The following is a 14,812-nucleotide window of genomic DNA, read 5'->3' on the forward strand; positions in this document are numbered from 1 at the left end:
TACGGGTGCTGCATGCCAACCGTCTCAAACCCCACCATGAGAGGCCCGAGGTCATGTTGTTGATGGTGACTGATGGGGAAGAGGAAGCGGAAAGCGAACCTCTCCCAGATCTATTCTCGTCTCAAGAGAAGGATGGGTCAGTGGAGGGAGTGATTCTCTCTCCCACTCTAACTCCTGAGCAACGGGAGGACTGCCGCCAGATACTGGAGCAGTACTCTACGTTGTTCTCCCTTGTCCCGGGAAGGACTCACCTGTGTACCCATGATGTGGACACAGGGGACAGCCCACCAGTGAAGTCGAAGACCTACCGGCTGTCCGACAAGGTGAAGACTAGCATCCATGGAGAGGTTGCCAAGATGCTAGAGCTGGGAGTTATCGAACCTTCTAACAGCCCTTGGTCCAGTCCGGTGGTGCTCGTGCCAAAAGCCGCACCACCAGGCACCACACCTGAACTGAGGTTCTGTGTGGATTACCGAGGACTGAACTCAGTGACAAAGACTGATGCTCATCCGATCCCTAGGGCGGATGAATTAATTGACCGGCTAGGAGCTGCCCAATATCTGAGTACCTTTGACCTCACTTCGGGGTACTGGCAGATCTCCTTGACAGATGGAGCAAAGGAAAGGTCAGCCTTCTCCACGCCTGAGGGACACTTCCAGTTTTGCGTGATGCCCTTTGGGCTCAAAAATGCCCCTGCCACATTTCAGCGGCTGGTGAACAAGGTCCTCTCTGGAATGGAGAGTTTCTCTGCTGCTTACCTGGATGACATTGCTGTCTTCAGTAGCAGTTGGGAGGACCATTTGCAGCATTTGCAAGCAGTTCTCCAGGCCCTGAAACAAGCTGGATTGACAATCAAGGCCAGCAAATGCCAGATTGGGCAGGGGTCGGTTGTGTACCTTGGACACTTGGTGGGTAGGGGGACTGTGCAGCCCCTGCAGGCGAAGATTGAGGCAATCATGGCCTGGGAACCCCCCAAGACACAGACTGAGGTCCGAGCTTTCCTGGGCCTCACAGGTTACTACCGTCGCTTTGTGAAGGGGTATGGCACTATTGTAGCGCCCCTCACAGAGCTCACCTCTAAGAAACAACCTCGACGGGTAGTTTGGATGGGAGCTTGTCAGCAAGCTTTCGAGAAATTAAAGCAGGCAATGTGTGCAGCACCGGTCCTGAGGGCCCCAGACTTCTCCAAGGAGTTCATTGTCCAGACAGATGCATCAGAACATGGCATTGGGGCAGTGTTATCGCAACTAAATGAAGAGGGCCTGGATCAGCCTGTAGTCTTCTTATCCAGGAGACTGCTTCCCCGGGAACAGAAGTGGAGTGCAATTGAGAGGGAAGCTTTTGCGGTGGTGTGGGCTCTGAAGAAGCTGCGGCCATACCTCTTTGGCTCGCACTTCCTGGTTCAGACTGACCACCGACCCCTTCGTTGGCTGATGCAAATGAAGGGGGAAAATCCCAAGCTGTTGAGGTGGTCCATCTCCCTACAGGGAATGGACTTCCGGGTGGAACATCGGCCTGGAGTGGACCACGCCAATGCAGACGGTCTCTCCAGGTATTTCCGCCTTAGTGATGAGGACTCCCAAGGGGTTGGGTAGTTCTCCCCACTTTCAGCTGGGGGGGACGCGTGTTAGACCTGTCTGGCTTCTTGCGTAGTCCCTCCAATTTATTATTTATTTTGTCCCCTTTTTGCCCCTCATACCGTTAATAATTTTTGTCCACTAACTTTTTCTAGGTGTTGGTCAAGGGGATAGGTGTTCTTTTTCCCCCTCATAGTTTTTCACCTCAGGCCCAGAGGCCTGTTCTGACAGAAAAAGTTGGAGTCACAAAATGGTGGCTACCAACTGCCCTAACTGCCAAACCCAGAACCAGCCCCATAGAGTAGTATAGGGCGTTCCAGAACCTTCTGGTCCCTTCTGGACTCCTGAGGGTCAGCCTATAAAAGGCGGAATGCTGGACAGCCATTTTGACTGTCAGTGAGGAGCAGCTAGAGTGAAGGCTGAGGTCTGGTAGGGGTAGGATCCTGAAGGGTGGATTGCTCTACAAGGGTAACCCTCTGTCAAGGCTTTTCCACCTCCCATTTCCTGTTGTCCTAGCCAAGTTAGTTCATCCTGCTGATCCTGGACAGATAGGTGAAGGGGTTAATTCCAGTAGTCTTGGGAGCTGAGAAGGACCCTGCCCTGGGAGCTGAAGTAAGAGTTCCCTGGTGCCCCTAAGTCTGTCCAGTAAGGAGGGATAGGGGATTAGTGCTGAAGAAGAGCTCTGTGGCTCTACTCTGAAGGAGCCCCCCTTTTACCCCCCCTCCTCTCTATAGTGTGGAAAGGAAGCACTTCCTCGATATAACAACAGGATATCCTTACTACTGACTGGTCCTGTGGTGTGGCAAGCCTTCCAGCCTGTTAGGTGGAAAGTGAGGGGCTAGGATCTCGTTCTCTTCATCAAATTGGGAGCGGGACCCCTGGGGCACCGATCGCGCTCCGAGTTAGCGCCTACACAGGATCCCCTGAGCCTGAGAAGACTTGTGAGGCTTTTCTTCGTGAGTGGGACCCCGGGGGTGCCTACCACGCTCCAGTCGCGTTGCTGTGCAGCGCCCCGGTTGTCAGGAGAGAGTGAGGGCGAGACACTGCCAAAAGGCGCCTTCGCGCATGCCCAAGTCGTCGCAGTTATCTCCTCAGGAGGGGCCTAGGACCGAGCAGGCCCGTGTGAGAAGCGTCCTTCCCTGGGCGCTCGCGCAGTAGGAGGCGGCACCGGTGTGGGCGTTCCGCGCATGACAGCGGGAGCGGTGTCTTCGCCGGACCGGCGCTGAAGAGGAGCGCCAGGAGTCTCGTCTGCCTGAAGTGTGCTCCGCCTTTTCCCTCTGCTCGCGCGCCACATGGAGGAGCTGGCCCGAGCAGAGAGGGAGAGCTGAGGGGCCCGGTAGCGGCCTGGGGGCATTGTGAAAACGGCCTTTTCCTTCCGCTCGAGCGCCACGCAGAGGAGCTGGCCCGAGTGGGGAGGGAGAGCAGAGGAGCCTCCAGAGGCGAGAGAGCCTCTCCCACACTCGGTTTCTTGGCCATATCGGCGGTGAATTCCCCCTTGCTTCTGGCGCAGGATGATCCCAGCATCGTGGTAAACACAAGTAAGGAGATAAACACGAGGGGGAAGTGACTTCCACAAGAGTAAAACTGGTGCCAGAGATTGGGGCCCAACAAGTGAATAAACAAAGAATCTGTCCCCAGGAGTGCAGTGTCCATGAGGAATCCCTGACAGGGCTTTATTGAATGCTGATTTAATTGGTTATAACCAGTTCTTCTTTGACAAGCTAAGAAGTGGAATTGTAGGGTTATCAATGTAATGGATATTGCATACCTGACTTGATATAAGTGCTGATCTTGCCTCTTTTAAAGTAATGCTGTGATGAGAGTTGCTGAAGAGTAAAGCAGAGTACAGTAAATGCATATCTGAGCTATTAGAGTAGAAGTGTTACCTGCCAGTTTTGGTTAAGAAGCCTGACTAAATGTAATGTACTGTAAATGCTGGTTGATAAAATGTTTTAGTAGCTTAAAAGTATAGTTATTGCTTCCAAGACAAACTGAAATGCCTAAGTTGTAAATTTTGAAACCAAAGAGCAGAGATATTATTTTTATAAACCAGTACATATTTTTCTAACAATTTGGTGTAGTGTCATTTGTATGTGTTATTGCGTGGATTTACTGCTGGGTGGTTTGCAACCTTCACACTTGAGTCTCTAGTATTGTGTCTTACCCTAGGCCAGGCTACCCTAGGTGACCTGTCATCCCAGGTTCCAACACCCGGCATCTCAGGAGGCAGGGGGAGTTATGCTTTTAATACCTGTTATTTGTGTTGCAGGCGGAGTTACAGGACGATCCAGAGGCGGAAAGGTAATCAGGAGTACCCTATTTAGAAGCACAAGGGTGCTGAGGACCAATATCCCCCGGGAGATCTGTGCGGTGGACCCTGGGGTGCAACGGCGCCCTGTTATCCTATGGGCGGTTGGAAACCTGGACAACCGGGGGTCGCTTGAACGCTCCGCCCCTCGTAGGGGGGGGGGGGGGACGAGCAAGAGGGTGGACAAATGGTTCACCGGATATGGGAGGGGCTATCCTCTCACCACAACCGCTAAGCACCGTCTGGCCAAGGCCGCGATGCTACTTGGCCCATCAGGTGGCAAGCTGCAAGGGGCAGCTTGCCTTTGGATCGTCTGTAAGATAACCCACCATGTTTTGGCATCATTTATGCTAATAAACCTGCAGCAACGTTTTCCCATCAACAAGTTGTCTTGTCTGTTTATTTATGGGATATACACTATGTTATGGGGGGCTGGTGTGCGGGCCGATATTGGCACTAATAGTAAAACATTGGTTTAGAATTACTTAGGGAGATTTTTTCAATGAAACAGGCATTTCATAATGTGGATTTGGGGCAATTTCGCCTACTCAGGAAAAAATTGTCTTTAAGACAGAAAAATCAAGACGTAAGATGATATGTATGTCACTCAAGGGCGTAACTCATCTTGTAAGCAATAAAGTGGAGCTATGTTCTTGGTTAGAAGAATAGGGTCTACATAAAAATCGGGTTGACGCAACAGATTTTTTTTTTGAAGTATTTTTTGGCAAAAATACGGCACCTCTTCGGAAGCTTTATTGGGAGATTTCGAATGATAATAAGTGTTGAAGAAGAGGCAAAATCTTTAGAACTTTGTCTCATATAATATGCTTTATTTTCTTACATGGCTTTTGCCTGTCTGCAAAAACAACGTAATGTTTCCTAGTAATTTAATATTTTGGGCAGCAAAAGCGTACTTTCGCCTTAGTTTTCGTTTCCGTAAGAATCGCCCCACTCCAGTGGATGGCCCGGCACGCCAAACTCTATGTTTTCAATATTGTTGCTTTAAATAAGCAGCACGGAACGGGCGACGTGATGTGTTGCTCACAAATTCATAATATACTGAAATATAATAGAAACACGCCGCGCCATTTGTTTTGTTTTAAATTGAAGTCAGGCAATGCAGTTGGGCGGGGAAACGCAGGCCGATTTCCGCCTGGCCCTAATATGGAGACTTTATCTGCTACGATTATAGAGAGGAGACGTACGCGCGCGCCCGAGAGGAGGCTTCTCAGTTCTCACCGCCTAGTCTCCTCCTCCCCAGCGCGACTGGGCGCGGAGTGGTCCGAACGCCGATGGCGTAGACAAAGGGAGACTCACATGGGCAAAACACTGGGGAGTAGTTCGAGGACGGTAAGTCAGAGATATCAACAAGAATAATATTTACCTCCTGCTGAAAGGACACAGCAAATATCCATTTACTACTGCCCCAAAGCTTCGGAAGTACATTTAAAGCTCAGCGATTCTATTCTCATCAGTTGGTGCCGGTCCACGAAACAACATGGACACGGCAACCCGTTGATTCTATCCGCGGCGTTCGTGGACGTGGAAATCCACTACTCATTTCCCTTCCCATTGGCCTTAGACATGAACAGTTATAGCTGCCTCCTTCCTTAATGCCACCGCCCCGTAGACTTAAAATCCAGCCAGGCATGCCGTTGACCGCTTCAACTGGACAATCTAAAATACTCGCCAGACTCAACACAGAGACTCGTTTAAGACCCCACTGTTAAGCCTATACCTTAAAACCATGAGACAACGAAGCCCGTAGAATCCCACATACACTCGTATGAGCCTATGCACCCCTGACTCTCGAACTGGTGTCGGTATGGAGCCTTCCATGAAACTCCAGCCTATACCCAGGACACCAGAAGCGCACTAGACGTTATAAAGCGTGGGTGGTTGAAGGCTGAACTTCATAGGCATTATACAGCGACGTCTCGGAGGTGGAAAGGTCATGGCCCTGTGAACTGGTAGACTTAACAGTCTGTTATTCTTTGTATTCGTCTAGGGAGCATTCTGTTTAGCCACATATTTCTCATATAACTAGGTTGACCACTTTTTCAGACAAAAAAAACCGGGACGGCAGTAGACACAGAAATAGCACTACATGCTTGCACTACTGTGAACATATTCACTTCTCTTTTGAAAGAAAAACATTCTATCTATCTATCTATCTATCTATCTATCTATATATATATATATATATATATATATATATATATATATATATATAATGACACTTATAGACCCCCATACTATGTTACTAGGGCAGGCTAGACCTCCCCTCCCCCCCTCCCTCCACCCCCTCCCCCGCCCTCCTCTTGGGAGATGGGCTCTGTGGAGGTTAATTCGCCTCTCATTAAATCTGCTGTGCTGCAGTGAATAAAGACCAGGCAGTACATCGGGAGCCCCTTATCAAATAAACTCTGTCCCACGTGTAATGGAAGGGGTAGTGTAACATGAGCATGTACAGCACTATGAAAGTGTGGGTGCTCACTCACCTCTCTTTAAACCAGAACATGTATTTATTTTTGCTAAATGCATTGGGACACCGGCACAGTCCATGAAAAACTGAGACTGTCCAGGCTAAACCTGGACTTCTGGTCACCTTACACATAACTGATTTTTCTTTCCCCTCATCTTTTGGATTTTAGCTTTGATTGTGCACATGTACTAGCGCTCGGTGCCTAGGCACTTAACAGCGTAGGTACTGCTTATGCCAGATCTGGCTTGGTAAACTTTGCATTTCATTTAGTGTTATGACCACGTCAGCCTGGGTCACAAGCTCAAACACGTATAGTCTATTTTTTTATTTTATAAGTTTTATATAGCGCTAGCTAGACCCGGGGATATCAGAGCGATTTACGTACATAGGTGCATAACGTAGCATGACAGAGGGATGCGTACAGATGAAAGCCAAACATAAGTAGTCGTACCTTGCATAGCAGGACATAACGGTGCATGAGGATATAAGTAACACATTATAATTAGGCATGCAGTGACGGATAGAGGGGGAGCTCACGAGGTTGAAAACAGTCCAGCCTCCACTTATCCATGATGGACAAATAAGCAGGGAGTCAACTAGGTTACTGGAGTCTTGGTTCGTTGACTGGGGCGGTAAGGTATTTCTTGAGGAGAATGAGTTTCAGGTCCCTTTTGAAGCACAGGAAGGAGGGGTTGCATCTGAGGTCATATAAAGTACTTTTGATAAAGACTTGGTGTAAAACACACTTTTAAAATAGTTACACAATTCCCCCTGCCCCTGGAATTGAGTTTTTTAGGGCTCGTCCTATTAATTCTGCAAGGAATAATAGGACGACAGTATAGTGAGTAAACCAGAGCTAGACCATCGGGCAGATCGGATTTTCAGCAGTGCATGTGAAAAGCGCGTCCACAAGCCACCAGCCTCCCTCCCACATGCATCTGAAGCTTCCCCCAGCGTGCGCTCGGCCGTCCACTGGCATTTCTCCTCCCCTAATTATTCACTTCACTTCACTTTTTACAGCCGCCAGGCCGTGACTCGCTTTTCTCCTCTCCCCAGCCCATGTAGACACCAATTAACATCTTTAAGCTTTCCGTTCTGTTCTGCATTTTACATCTAAGGTTTCAGATGATGATTGAATTTATCTTTAAAGTATTCGGACTCTGTCTCTTTCAAGGAATTCAAAGGCATTGTAATCACCGCCATCCTACTTTTTATTAACCTTGAACACATTTAAGCACCCCGGAGATTACTTTTATTGTTATGAATATGTTCAGTCTACACTTTGGGACACTTCATCCTGTGAAAGTCCATAGGTATCTCATTTAGAATGCCAAACACTGCCATAAAAATGACTGGTTCATGTTATAATTGCAGTTTACTGTTGCTGTGACTGTGAGCTGATTTTTGTTTTCGTGTTTTCACGGTGTCCTTTCCCCGCCTCTTTTCCTTTCACCTCCTTCCTCTGTCACTCCACTGAAGCTTCCTCTTCTGTTACACTCTCTTAGCCCTGTGACTACATACCACTACCAGTTACTTCTCACCTTCACTGCTGGACTATCTCTCCAGTATTCACTCTCACACTCTCTCCTCCCCACCTGTCCCATGCATCCTCATATGTTTCCGATACTCTCTGTGTCCTTCTCTGCCACGGGCTCTCTCTCTCTCGCCTTTGTAACACTCCCACTACCTTCTGCCCTCCCCTCTTTCTCTCTCTCTCTCCTTTTCCTTCTCAGTTTATCTTTCTCGATCACTCTTTTTCTTCTCCACTACGGCGCTCTCTGTCCAATAGTCCTTGGCAACTCTCCTTCCCGACTGTCACCCCTTTCCACGCTGGCCCCTGTCACACTCTCCTCGGTAACAGTAACACTGCCCCTTTCCGCTAGTAACCTGCCTGCCCCCTTCTCTCACCGACGTTCCCTCTGCCACACTCTCCCATTCTGTGTTCACCCCTCTCTCCAATGACAGCGCCCCGCCTCTCCCCCGCAGCCCCCAGCTGCAGCCTTCGCTTCTGTGCGTCCACAGGCAGCACAGCAGCGTCGCGTGTGAAGAGAGGGGAAACACCAGCCGAGGCGCTCTTTCAACCTTCTTACTTTGATTTGACTTCAAGCTGCTATCACGTGATCCAGCTTATCATCCAGCAATTGACAACCCCCTTTTTATCTCACAAGGAGAGGTGCCCCCCTGCGCCGCCATCACCTGCATGCCAGTTCGTTCCTCATGCGCATTAGTTTTAGCCCTTCACATAAATTCAAGAAAGGGAGTTCTTAGAGTTATAACTTGTTTTATAAGAGTTTCCGCCCCAGGCAGCGTATGTGACTAGCATACAACAGGAAGAAAGCGAACAGATTTAATCTTGTCTTGCCAATGGATTGATTCAGCAGGATAGATCGCTGAAGGAGGGGGGGTGTTAACAGCAAGGAACTGTAAATGGTAGACAGATCCCTGAAAGTGCAACCCCGTGGGTTCTGCAGTCCCTGCAGGAGTCCGCAATAACCAGAAACCACCACCTTTTCTCCATTTTGTGAATCACAACATTCCTGAGTAATTTGCCCAATACCCGCTATTTTAACTGATCTACAGTGAAAAACCATCATGTTGTTTGCTTTATTACTGCAGCGCCAGTGACCTCCTGCCCAGGATTAGATGAAATAAATCATGGCCGCAGCAGGGCAGGCAGCAGCACAGAGGCACCTTTCCCCAACCCTCCTCCCTATTTGGGGACATGCTGAAAGCTTAGGTAGTATACATTCCTCTCATTGGTTACCATTGGCTTTGTGGTTTGTCACTCACATTTGCTTGCTTTATATTTGCTGGGTTAGTATTTGCTACCTTTATTTTAGTCCATTAGCATGTCTTTGTCCCTCCTATGAAGCTTTCCCTGTTCACCACCTCTCTGATAGGCTCTTTCTATTCTTAAACTTTTCGGGAAGTCTTTTTTTTTTTTTTCTTTTCTTGTAAAACACTGCATGAGTGTGCATATTTTTTTGGGCTGTTTTCCTGAGGTACTTCTCTGCTCCCCCCGCCCTCCCCGTTCTATCCTTAGATGCTCCCCCATCCATTACGCCACATTGTTTTCTCCGAGTCCTCACCCCATCCCTATGCAGCGCCCCACTTTTATCTCTCCACGTGGATCTCTCTCACACCCTTCTCTTTTCACTCCCAGTGCTCCACATTGTCCTCTTTCTTGCCTGTCGTGCTCTCCTCTGGCCAGTACTCAACGTTCCTTCCCCAGACACGCGCTTGGCCTCACAAAGGCTTGAAAGCTTGGAGGCAATCTGTTTTCCGCCCCCCCCTGGTGTTTATGGCTTGTCTTGCTCGCTAATTCGTTTTTTTCCCCTCCCACCCTTCCTTTGGTGTCCCCGTGGCCTCTGCCTGTCGCCTCCGTCCTTCACAGCCTCTCTGTCGTGGAATCTCAAATTTGGGGACTACATCTTCAAAACAAGCCTGTTCATGTTGACACTTGCAATTAGAATTCTTTCTTGCCTTTCAATCCATTCTTGCCTTTCATTCCATTCTTGCCTTTCAATCCATTCTTGCCTTTCAATCCATTCTTGCCTTTCAATCCATTCTTGCCTTTAAATCCATTCTTGCCTTTCAATCCATTCTTGCCTTTCAATCCATTCTTGCCTTTCAATCCATTCTTGCCTTTCATTCCTTTCTTTCTTTCCTTCCTTTCTTTCCTTCCTCCCTTCTTCCTTTCCTTCCTCCCTTCTTCCTTTCCTTCCTCCCTTCTTTCTTTCGTTCTTTCTTTCTTCCCTTCCCTTCCACATTATCACTCAGCACCACCCCAGCATCACTCAGCACCACCCGGCACCACTTAGCACCACCCCAGCACCACTTAGCACCACCAAGCACCACCGCAGTATCACTCAGCACCACCACAGTATCACTCAGCACCACAACAGTATCACTCAGCAGCATCACTCAGCACCACCACAGCATCACTCAGCACTACAGCAGCATCACTCAGCACTACAGCAGCATCACTCAGCACTACAGCAGCATCACTCAGCACTACAGCAGCATCACTCAGCACCACCACAGCATCACTCAGCACCACCACAGCATCACTCAGCACCACCACAGCATCACTCAGCACCACCACAGCATCACTCAGCACCACCACAGCATCACTCAGCACCACCACAGCATCACTCAGCACCACCACAGCATCACTCAGCACCACCACAGCATCACTCAGCACCACCACAGCATCACTCAGCACCACCACAGCATCACTCAGCACCACCACAGCATCACTCAGCACCACCACAGCATCACTCAGCACCACCACAGCATCACTCAGCACCACCACAGCATCACTCAGCACCACCACAGCATCACTCAGCACTACCACAGCACCACCTCACCACCACCTCAGCACCACCACCTCAGCACCACCACTCAGCACCACCACTCAGCACCACCACTCAGCACCACCACTCAGCACCACCACTCAGCACCACCACTCCATCCCTCGCCCACACTCCATCCCTCGCCCACACTCCATCCCTCGCCCACACTCCATCCCTCGCCCTGCCTCTATCTCTCGCCCTCCCTCTATCTATCGCCCTAACTATCCATCGCATCACCACAGCATCACTCAGGGGCACCAACCACAACATCACTATGCGCTACCAGAGCATCACTCGTCACCGCCACAACATCATACAGAGCCACCACAGCATCAATCTATGCAACCATTCAAGAACAACTGATTCAAATATGTTCTCTCAATGTTTCAAACTTTATGACAAATGTCACAAAAAAAGTTAATATTTCACTTCTGTTCTTGTATTTTCATCACAATAAAATACACTAAACCTAATCTTCCAAAAAGTTATTTGCAAAAGTTTAAGCTATTTCCATTATAAATTACAATAACTTTTATTTAACTATTAAATATTGAAAAAAATACAACCAATTGTTATTTTTAATATTAATACATCTAAGTCATGTAAATACAACACATATTGCATTACAAATGCTATAGGTGTCACGTTTGCAAAAGTTAACACTATTGGCATTGTAAATGACAAAGTTATTAATTTAGCTATTTTAAAAACAAAAACAAAAAATGTCAATTACAACACTAATACCTCTAACTTTACTAATGCGAGCCCTATTGCATTGCAAATGCTTGTTTTTATTAATAAGTCATAATATATCTGCTTCCCTTCCGAAATGCGTCCACCAGTGACCTAGAGAATGCATTCTGATGTTATAATTCGTATTCAAAAGTGCAAGAGTAAATAACTGTACTATGTCTTCAGTAGAAAATTTAAAACTAAAACTTTGCTCCTTTTTGTAATCTCGAGTGGTTGCAGTGGGGGAATCTAAAAACAAGCCAAGTGACCGAGGTAGAATTCCACACAATGTCATTCTATAATTATGCATCTTGACTAGGGATCCCGGGTTTATGGTATTAATTTTTTTAACATTCCAGTCTGTATTTATCCATATACATTTTTTGGCAATCTTATTGGTATTTTTTCACTTTCATTTTGTGTGTTGTGAACAAGTTGGGTTATAAAATTGTAAATTTTCACATTTATTTAACTGAAAAATACACTCATCTTCTGGTAATTGTTGTGTATTAGCAAACTAAGCAGCCAAATATAGCATACCAACACACGCACATACTAGAAAGGTATTGTTGGACCCGGCCCTTTTGGCAGGTTCACCCCGAGGCTTTTTGCTTTTTCCTTTTTCCTAGCCTGTTTCTGTGACCTGGTGTTGGTAATTTTAGGCCCTTGCGCACTTTTTCACTGTGGTACAGTGTAAAGTGCGTGAGCTCTCTGTGTATGTGTGGTGAGTGACCTGCCCTCCCATAGGAATGAATGGGGAATATGTATGCCCATGGTAGTTCCTGATGTGTGGGGAGTGCAGGGTCGAGTTTGATATGTCTGAACTCGTGAGATTGAATGCTGCGTAATGATATATGCGGCATGACTGTGTCTAGTGTAGAAGTGCCACTTTTAGAAGTTGGCATATTGTTGTAATTTGTGTCAGGCGTGTGATTGGCTGCTGAGCTTGGTCCAGGAGTGCCTGGGCCTGCTTGTGGATTGACTGTCTGGTTTGAGGGTGACAGGGGCTGGGGAGCCCCAGGAGGTTGTCTGAGTCAGCCCGTGGATGAAAGGCTGCATCTGCTGCCAGGGAAGTGGGAGGAGATGGCACCTGGGAGTGAATGAGGCTGTGCCTGCCTGCCACAATGCTGGCTCCACCGGGTTGTCGCCTCTGCCCCTCACAGTCAAAGGAATTCCCTATAACCAGTTCTAGCTGGTTCTCACACTGCCTGCGCCCTTTAGACAAAGGATTTTACAGTATAAAAAGGGGCTGTGTCCCCTTCCAAAATGTTCTTGTTTTGCCAAACTTGAAACTACCAAGGGCGTGCTGCTGCTTGGGCCCAGGGGAATCCCTGGGCCCTGCCCAGCCCATGGATACCTGATAGACTTGTCCTGTGATGTCCTGCATTCCTTGGAGGACTTTGTGCCTGGACTTTTTGCTTCTTTAGCGCTGGGAGTGCTTTACTTTCACTGTTAAGCGCTGGGAGCGCTTTATTCCTGCTTTAAGCGCCTGTGAGCGCTTTATGGTTATTTCTGGACCTTGGTTGGTCCTATAGCGCTGGAGAGCGCTTCGTTGGTGGCCCGATCGAGTGCCCACCTCGAGTTGAGTAATTATGTAAAGCCGGTGCCCACCCGGCATTGCCCCGTGTTCTCACCGCCGCGGCCCGGGGGCCTGAAATTGACCAGAAGCAGCGAAGAAAGAAACGAAGGGGCCGCGACCTGATTGGTCCTTCATCGACAGGAGCCGCGCTCTGATTGGCCTTTGCCGTAGGCCTGTCCCCGAGAGCCGCGCTCCGATTTTCTGCCTTGCCCGCAGAAGCTGTGACGTCCGGGAGGCTCGTCCATGGAGCCGCGACCTCATTGGTCCACCCCAAGGAAGCCTGTTTTCTCTCGTTCGTTGCCGGTCTCCCGTGTGGAGAGGGAGACCAGGAATGCAGCCTCGAGCGAGGGAGAGAAGTAAAAGTTCTCCCACGGCCCGGGGCTCCGATAGCTGTGGAGAGCCCCGGGGCCGCCAGTGGAAGGAGAAGCCTTTGTCCGCCTTTCCGGTCTCCCGAATGCCGAGGGAGACCGGAGATACCCAGGGCCCGTGATTGGGGCCGCTAGAGCAGCAGAGAGGAGCCGAGGTATAGCGGGGCTCCCGTGTCCAGGAGGGAGCCCCGCCCGAGTACCGCAGCCGCCCGAGAAGAGAGCCATAGCAAGCCCGGTGAGTGGGGATGGTGGGAGGCAGTGCCCGTACCCCTTGCCAGAGCAGCCCTGAATTGCAGGGCACTGCTCCAACGCTGTGCAAGGCCCGGTGTAGGTGTTTTCTGAGTCCCGAGGGACTCCAACAACGGGGCAAGAGTTGTGTAGAGCCCTGAGAAGGCTCGTGGGGGCCATTTGGTTGCGAGTCCAGAGAGGCTCGTGGGGGTATATTTGTTGAGCCCTGAGAGGCTCCCTGCCCACATTGTTGTTCTGTGAGCCCAGAGAGGGCTCTTAAGGGGGCAAAGTTATTGACAGAGCCTGTGTGGCTCCCAGTTGGCGCAGCTTTGGTTCTAGGGGCTTATGACAGCCCCTTCCGCAGTTTACTGATGTCCCAGCTGCCCAGCAATTAGTGGGCAGCTGCACCGTTTAGGTCTTGGGATGTCCTCAGGTGCCCAGCAAGTAGTGGGCACCTGCTACGTTTAGGTTTTGCGCCAGTGGTGCACCCCTGACTGGCGCTGCTTGGCAGCGCGCCCTGACATTCTGGACACAGGGCTCTTTAGTCCCTTTATTAGATGGGGGCTGGTATGTGATTTCTGCACAATGTGATTTCTATGTTTTTAATAGTAATTACTAAGGTGTTTTTGCGCTATTGAGTTATGTTCTGGCACCTCTGAATGTTTTTATGCATCATGTCTTTCTTTCCCTGCGCTGCACCTCTGAATGTTTTAGGCGTCATGTCTCCTAGCGCTGCACCTCTGAATGTGTTTGTGATGCATCATGTGCCTTGTTCTTAACACCGCTAAATGTGTAGGTTTATGCATCATTTGTTTCCCTTTACTACTCCTCTGAATGTATATTTATGCATCATGGGTAATGTGTTCTTTCCTAGACCCCTAAACGCTGCGTGATACTTAGGTGGTTGTCCGTACACCTCTGAATGTTTTTAGGCATCATGTGTTTTCCTTTACTACTCCTCTGAATGTGTTTCATGCATCATGGGTAATGTGTTCTTGTTTATACCCCTAGGTGTGATACTTAGGTGGTTGTTCTTTTTAGTACAGGTGGTCCTAGTGAGGTCCTGGTTCCTATTACCAGTGGTTACTGGTTGTGTGCCATAGTTGCTAATTTGTGCTACTATGAATTTTATTCTTTATTATCCTTTATTCTAATTTCTACTAAGTGCTGATTCTGACAG

General features: G+C 48.8%; 1 protein-coding gene across 1 annotated transcript in view; it reads left to right on the forward strand.

Annotated features, from left to right (window-relative positions):
- Positions 1-5,138: 5,138 nt before the first annotated feature.
- Positions 5,139-14,812, forward strand: part of MARF1 (meiosis regulator and mRNA stability factor 1) — a 508,142-nt gene continuing 498,468 nt past the window's right edge. The window contains exon 1 of the mRNA XM_086949144.1: positions 5,139-5,235. The gene's annotated coding sequence lies outside the window, so the exon portion shown is untranslated. The remainder of the gene's footprint in view (positions 5,236-14,812) is intronic.

This window comes from Lissotriton vulgaris, unplaced genomic scaffold (assembly GCF_964263255.1).
Source record: "Lissotriton vulgaris unplaced genomic scaffold, aLisVul1.2 SCAFFOLD_694, whole genome shotgun sequence".
Lineage (NCBI taxonomy): Eukaryota > Metazoa > Chordata > Amphibia > Caudata > Salamandridae > Lissotriton > Lissotriton vulgaris.